At 37.0% G+C, this 7,500-nt stretch overlaps 1 protein-coding gene across 1 annotated transcript in view; it reads left to right on the forward strand.

Moving 5' to 3' along the window:
• inpp5a (inositol polyphosphate-5-phosphatase A) overlaps nucleotides 1–7,500 on the forward strand; it is an 81,238-nt gene that overhangs the window by 67,802 nt on the left and 5,936 nt on the right. The gene's annotated exons all lie outside the window — the stretch shown is intronic.

The raw sequence follows: 7,500 nt of genomic DNA on the forward strand, positions 1-7,500 counted from the left end.
CATTAGTTACTGCACTGTGAACTAACATGAACACACACTGAACAGCTGGATTATTATTAACTAACATTAACAAAGATGAATAAATGCTGTAATAAATGTATTGCTCATTGTTAGTTCATGATTTATACATTAATGTCAACTAATATAAAAAAAATCTATAAAAAAGGTTTGTGTTTAATTAACTCTTATCCAGTAATTTATGAATGCCTGGAAAAGTCATGATAGTTTGAAGGTGAAAGTCTGTAAATGCTTCATAAAATTATGGAATATTAATATGGTAGTCATTCAGTGCACTGCTATATACAGGTTTGGGTTTAGTAAGATTTGTAAGAAGTCTCTTCCGCTCACCAAAGCTGCATTTATTTGATCCAAAATACAGTAAAATAGTGAAATATTATTGTAATGTAAATCATCTGTTTTCTATGTGAATATACAGTAAAGTGTAATTTATTCCTGTGATCAAAGCTGAATGTTCAGCATCATTACTCCAGTCTTCAGTGTCACATGATCCTTCACAGATCACTCTAATATGATGATTTGATGCTCAAGAAACACTTATGATTATTATCAGAGTTGAAAACAGTTAATTTTTTTGTGGAAACTGATACATTTAATTTTTCAGGATTCTTTGAGGAATAGAAAGTTCAAAAGAACAGCTTATGAAGAAAAAAAAAGAAATAATATTTTGTAACATTATAAAAGTCACTTTCGATCAATTTAATGCGTCCTATTAATTTCTCGTATAATTGTATTTCAAAATAAAATAAATAAATAGTGTTTTCTGCTGATTTGATCATTAATGCACACGATTATATTCATCTTCAGATTCTCCAGATTAAATGCCGGTGATGTCCAGTGACTGATGGGATGCAGAGCTTTATGATTTTACTGTAAGACTCGCTCCGTAAAATCAATGCAGAAATCGAGTCGGAATATTCCCAGGATGATGAGAGAGTGCGGTTTGTTTCACTAACCGGGTTACAGTGATCGTGTGTGTGTGTGTGTGTGTGTGTGTGTGTGTGTGGAGTCTAGACGGCTGAGGTTGTTCTGGCCGGCGGGTCGTGAGGTGTGTGTGTGTGTGTGTGTGTGTGAAGGGTCGGAGGTCATGTACAGTTATTCTTCACCGTGTGGTGAGGATGTCTCGGCTTCGGGCGTCTCTTTACCACGGTACTTTCTGGAGTGGAGTTGTTAGTGTTGTTTACTTTCACTCCGATGAAACTCGTGTGCTTATTAATAAAGGATTAACTCGTGTTGTGTTGATTTGCGCGACAGGCCTGAGTCTGCGGTGTTGAGGATGGCATTATTATCCAGACGTTAGTTCCGGTCCGCAGAGCTGATTGAACACGAGCGCTGGTATTCTCTCTGATTGTTTCTTTCACAGGTTTCTGCAGAAATGCACACAAATATCTGCCAGATTGTGTCTCTCAGAGATCACACACAGTTATACACACACACACACAGTTATACACACACACACACAGTTATACACACACACACACAGTTATACACACACACACACAGTTATACACACACACACACACACACACAGTTATACACACACACACACACACACAGTTATACACACACACACACACACACACACACAGTTATACACACACACACACACACACACACACACAGTTATACACGTCACACACACACACACACAGTTATACACACACACACACACAGTTATACACACACACACACAGTTATACACACACACACACACAGTTATACACACACACACACACACACACACACACAGTTATACACACACACACACACACACACACACACACACACAGTTATACACACACACACACACACACACACACAGTTACACACACACACACACACACACACACTCACACTTACACACACTTACACACACACACACACACACAGACACACACACACACACACACACACACACACACACACACACACACACACACACGTTTATATGTATATAAACATGTTTATTAGATCCTATACCAACTAAACTACTGAAAGAAGTGTTACCTGTAGTGGAAGAGCCTCTCCTCAATATTATTAACTCGTCTTTATCTCTAGGTCATGTTCCAAGAACATTTAAACTGGCAGTTATAAAACCTCTCATTAAGAAACCACAATTAGATCATAATAATCTAGCAAATTATAGACCCATTTCAAATCTTCCATTTATGTCTAAAATATTAGAAAAAGTGGTGTCCGCTCAACTGGGCTCTTTCTTGCAACAAAATGATATCTATGAAAAGTTTCAGTCTGGATTCAGACCGCATCATAGCACTGAAACTGCGCTCGTTAAAATCACAAATGATTTACTTTTAGCTTCTGACCAAGGCTGTATCTCAATACTAGTTTTACTTGATCTTAGTGCTGCGTTCGATACTATAGATCACACAATACTCTTAGATCGGATACAAAATTATACTGGTGTTCAAGGACAAGCACTAAGCTGGTTCAAATCATACCTATCTGACCGCTACCATTTTGTCTATTTAAATGGAGAAAAATCGATCATAACTCCAGTAAACTATGGAGTGCCGCAGGGATCTGTGTTAGGCCCTCTGTTATTCTCAATATATATGATGCCACTTGGAAATATTATAAGGAAACATGGAATTAGTTTCCATTGTTATGCTGATGACACTCAAATATATATTTCATCACGGCCGGATGAAAACGCTAAATTTTCCAAATTGACAGAGTGTGTTAAAGATATAAAAGATTGGATGACGCGTAATTTTCTTTTATTAAATCCAGACAAGACAGAGGTAATACTTATCGGTTCAAAAAACCGCCCACAAAACCTCGCACAATACAACTTTAACATCATAGGATGTCCTGTTACTTTATCCTCTACAGTAAAAGACCTGGGTGTTATACTCGATTGCAACCTGTCTTTTGAAAATCATATTTCATATGTTACAAAAACAGCCTTTTTCCACCTTAGAAACATTGCTAAGCTACGTAATATGCTATCAGTTTCTGATGCAGAAAAGTTAGTTCATGCATTCATGACCTCGAGACTGGATTACTGTAATGCTTTATTAGCTGGTTGTCCTGCATCCTCAATAAACAAGCTACAGTTAGTCCAAAATGCCGCCGCTAGAGTTCTTACGAGATCAAGAAAATATGATCATATAACACAGATTTTATCATCACTGCATTGGTTACCTATAAAGTTCCGTATTAATTACAAGGTATTGCTACTGACTTATAAAGCCCTAAACGGCTTAGCTCCAGTCTATTTAACGGATCTTCTATCGCCCTATAATCCATCGCGCTCTTTAAGATCACTAAATTCAAGGCTTTTGGTCATACCTAGGATATCCAGAACCACCAAAGGAGGGAGAGCATTTTCACATTTGGCTTCAAAACTCTGGAATAGTCTTCCTGATACTGTTCGTTGCTCAGACTCGCTCTCCCAGTTTAAAACTAGATTAAAGTCGCATCTCTTCAGCCAGGCATTCATATAATCCTACAGTTCAAACTACAATCCGGCCTCTAGCTCATAAATGCCAGAGGAGAACTGGCCCCCGACTGAGCCTGGGTTCTCCCAAGGTTTTTTTTCTCCATTAGGTCACCTGATGGAGTTTTAGGACACCATTAGGTCACTTGATGGAGTTTTTCGGTTCCTTGCCACTGTTGCCTTTGGCTTGCTCAGTTGGGGATATTTTGGGGATATTTAATTTAATTTTATCAATCAATAAATTCCTCTTGAAACAAACTTTGTTGTATTATTTTAATTTAATACTGTGAAGCTGCTTTGATACAATCTGTATTGTGAAAAGCGCTATACAAATAAACTTGACTTGACTTGACACACACACTCACCCTCACACACACACACACACACACACACACACACACACACACACACACACACACACACACACACACACACACACTCATCTGTGTTTCTGAGCGGGAGTGTGTGTGTGTGTCAGTGTGTGTGTGTGTGTGTGTGTGTGTGTGTGTGTGTGTGTGTGTGTGTGTGTGTGTGTGTGTGTGTGTGTGTGTGTGTGTGTGTGTGTGTGTGTGTGTGTGTGTCATCGCTTCATCAGGATGAATGATGAACATTGTGTCTTTTCATGGTTAAAGTGAGGATTGTTCCAGACTGTGAGTCTGAGGTGAGAGAGTGACTGGAACAGAATCAGAGTCTGTGATCGTTAGACGTTATCATGATCTCGTTTACTCTGTAATCTGATGTAAACACAATCAAAAATCATAAAGAGACTTGATTATAGATCATTATTTGAGGAAATTGCCCTTTCCTGTTGCACAACACACACACACGTACGTACACACACACACACACACACACACGTACACACACACACACACACACACACACACACACACACACACACACACACACACACACACACACACCCCTTTGCAACTCTACATTTGATTGACAGCTCCAGTTCTGTCCAATCCCATGATCCTGTGCTGTAATAGTCATGTGACCTCTGCCCTGTCATTAATAGTGTGTGTGTTATCAGTGTTTCCTTCAGTGTGTGTGTTCTCCGTTTATACGCCCTCATTAACACAGGCGTCTCAATGAATCAGTGTTTGCTTTGTCACTTATTTGTCATTGTGTAGAACAAGATAACAGGTCACATGACCCACACAACCGCTTAAAGGGACAGTTCACTGAAAATGATCATTGTGTCGTCATTTACTCGCCCTGAAGTCACTCAGATCTGACAGAGTAAATGATGATTCTTTACCGTCTGAACCCAAGCTCTTGTAAGTGTGTTAGCGGCTAGCGGCTAGCGTTAGCGGAATGGTTAACTGTTCAGCGGCTAGCGTTAGCGGAATGGTTAACTGTTCACTCACTGTAACACACACAGGTGGGCGATTGTTGAGTTTATCAGCGCGGCCCCATTAATTAGGGTAATTAGTCTTGGCACGAGTGTGATAGTGTCTGACGGGCTCCGGTTCACTCACACACACTCACACACACACACACACACACACACACCCGGCGGCAGCGTTTGCTCTGCCTGATAACGGCTAATCGACAGCATTAATCACCCCGAGGCTCCACCGCGCTGTTTACTGTTGAGTTAGAGTGTGTGTGTGTAAGAGAGAGAGAGAGAGAGAGAGTTCATACACATCCATTCAAAAGTTTGGGCCAAGTAAGATAAAAAAATTTTTTTTTTTAATTTAAATACTTTCCTTGATCAAGGACTCGTTAAATTGATCAAAAGTGACAGTAAAGACATTTATAATGTTACAAAAGATTCTGTTTCAGATAAATGCTGTTCTTTTGAACTTTCTATTCATCAAAGAATCCTGAAAAATAAAATGTTTCACAGTTTCCACAAAAATATGAACACCGATAATAATCATAAATGTTTCTTGATCATCATATTAGAGTGATTTGTGAAGGATCATGTGACACTGAAGACTGGAGTAATGATGCTGAAAATCACAGGAATAAATTACACTTTATTATATATTCACATAGAAATCATATATTTTAAATGGTAAAAATATCTCACAATTTTACAGTATTTTTGATCAAACGAACGCATCTTTGCTCTGTCGTCACACACACCATCGAGCCTCCCAGTCCCAGATCAGTTTCAAAGCTCAATCCGATCCAGATCAGTTTAATCCGGCTGAAGGATCACATGATAAACTTCCTCTCGGGATTGTCCGGGATTGTTTGGGATTGTTTGGGCCACCCTGAAGAAATCTTCAGTCTTTAAAGAGCTTCTCCCGCCCCTTAATTCCCACACTCTGCATCTCTATCCCTCATTATCCTTCTCTATCCTGCACTATCATTCACTCTCTCCCTCTTTCATCCTCGCACTCATCTCTCGTTAGCATACCAAAACTGCCCTTCATTTCCACATGCTTAAAGTGCCATCAATGCTAATTGCGCTCAGGCGTTCTGCAAAGGCCCCTCGCCGGGTCTTGTTTGGCCACTCGGTCGGGGGCCTGTGTGTTGGGATAACTGGGATAACTGGTTCCCCTCCCTCTTTGACCCCTGACCTTTGGGTTGCCACGGTGACGGTCAGTTTGGGCTGATGCTGATGGTGTTGTTTGACCACTAAAGCAGCGGATCGAGAACCGTGTGATGATCCTCTTTCATGCTCAATTGACCAGAGCAAGCCTAGAACACATGTGCTTCTGCTCTGAACACTCTGAGCTCCACCAGCTCACAATTAATTGCATTTTGCACAAAGAAAGTCAAGTATTATATTATTTAAAGCATATTTAAAACACAAGTGAAAGTTTTTGTTTTACTGAAATTATTTTATGCTGTTATATATTATTTGAATTATTGAACACATGCACTTCTGCTCTAAACACATCAGCGCTCAACCAGAGTAGCATTAATAGCATTTTGCACAAAATTGTTTGCATTATTTTCATGACATTTAAACTATTATTAGCTTGTAATGCAAAACTATCACATAATGAGGAGAAAATGCTGCTTATTTTAAGTGCATTTTAAAACTATTGAAGTAGTTTTTGTTGTTCTGATTTTATACTATAGTTTATTATTTTCACAATATCAGTGTTTTTGCAAAAAAAATCTAATATTTTGAACGTTTTTCTTTTACTTAAATTATTTCATAGTATAATTTATTATTTATATTATTTTAAAGTAAATAAAAAAAAATAACAAAGTAGTTTCTGCAAAAGAATCTCATAATGAAAAGAAATAAATATAATATTTAAATAACATATAATTTTTTAAGTACATTTTAAACCAATTGTATAGTATAATTTATTATTTGCGAAATATCTCAGTATTTTTGCAAACAAATCTTATATTTTGAAGAAAATAAAATCATATTTATAAATTATATTATTTAAAACAGAATTGAAAGTATACATTACAGTTGTTTCTCATAATGAGAAGAAAATTATATATTTAAATATAGTATTTAATTTAAAGTACATTTAAAACAACAGAAATTGTCCATTACACTAGTTTTTGCAAAAAGAAATGTCCTATTTTGAAGAAAATAATGTGACATTTAAATATTATATTATTTAAAGGACATTTAAAACACAATGGAAAATTAACATCACTGTAGTTTGTGTTGCACTGAATTGTGTTATTTAAAGCACATTTTAAAATACAATTAAAAATATTTATATCACAGGACGTTTGCACACAAAAAAACTTGTGAAGAATTTACAATATTCGAATAATATATTATTAAAATGACATTATTTAAAGAACATTTTAAAACACGATTGAAAGTATACATGACAATAGTTTTTGTTGTACTGAATTAATGCTGTAATTAATTATTTAAATCACATTATTTGAAGTGCATTTTAAAACACATGAAAGTACAGTATTTTGATATATTGAATTTATTTTATGCTGATTACAAAAAACTAAATGTGGCGTTGCATTTGTAGTGATAGAGGGAAACGTGTTTAATTGTTATCAAAAATAACAGCATAAATCCTCACTGATGTGCGATATGAAGATGTTTCTGATGCTGGTGTTTCTCC

Source organism: Leuciscus leuciscus (genome assembly GCF_965113295.1).
Source record: "Leuciscus leuciscus genome assembly, chromosome: 22".
Classification (NCBI taxonomy): Eukaryota; Metazoa; Chordata; class Actinopteri; order Cypriniformes; family Leuciscidae; genus Leuciscus; species Leuciscus leuciscus.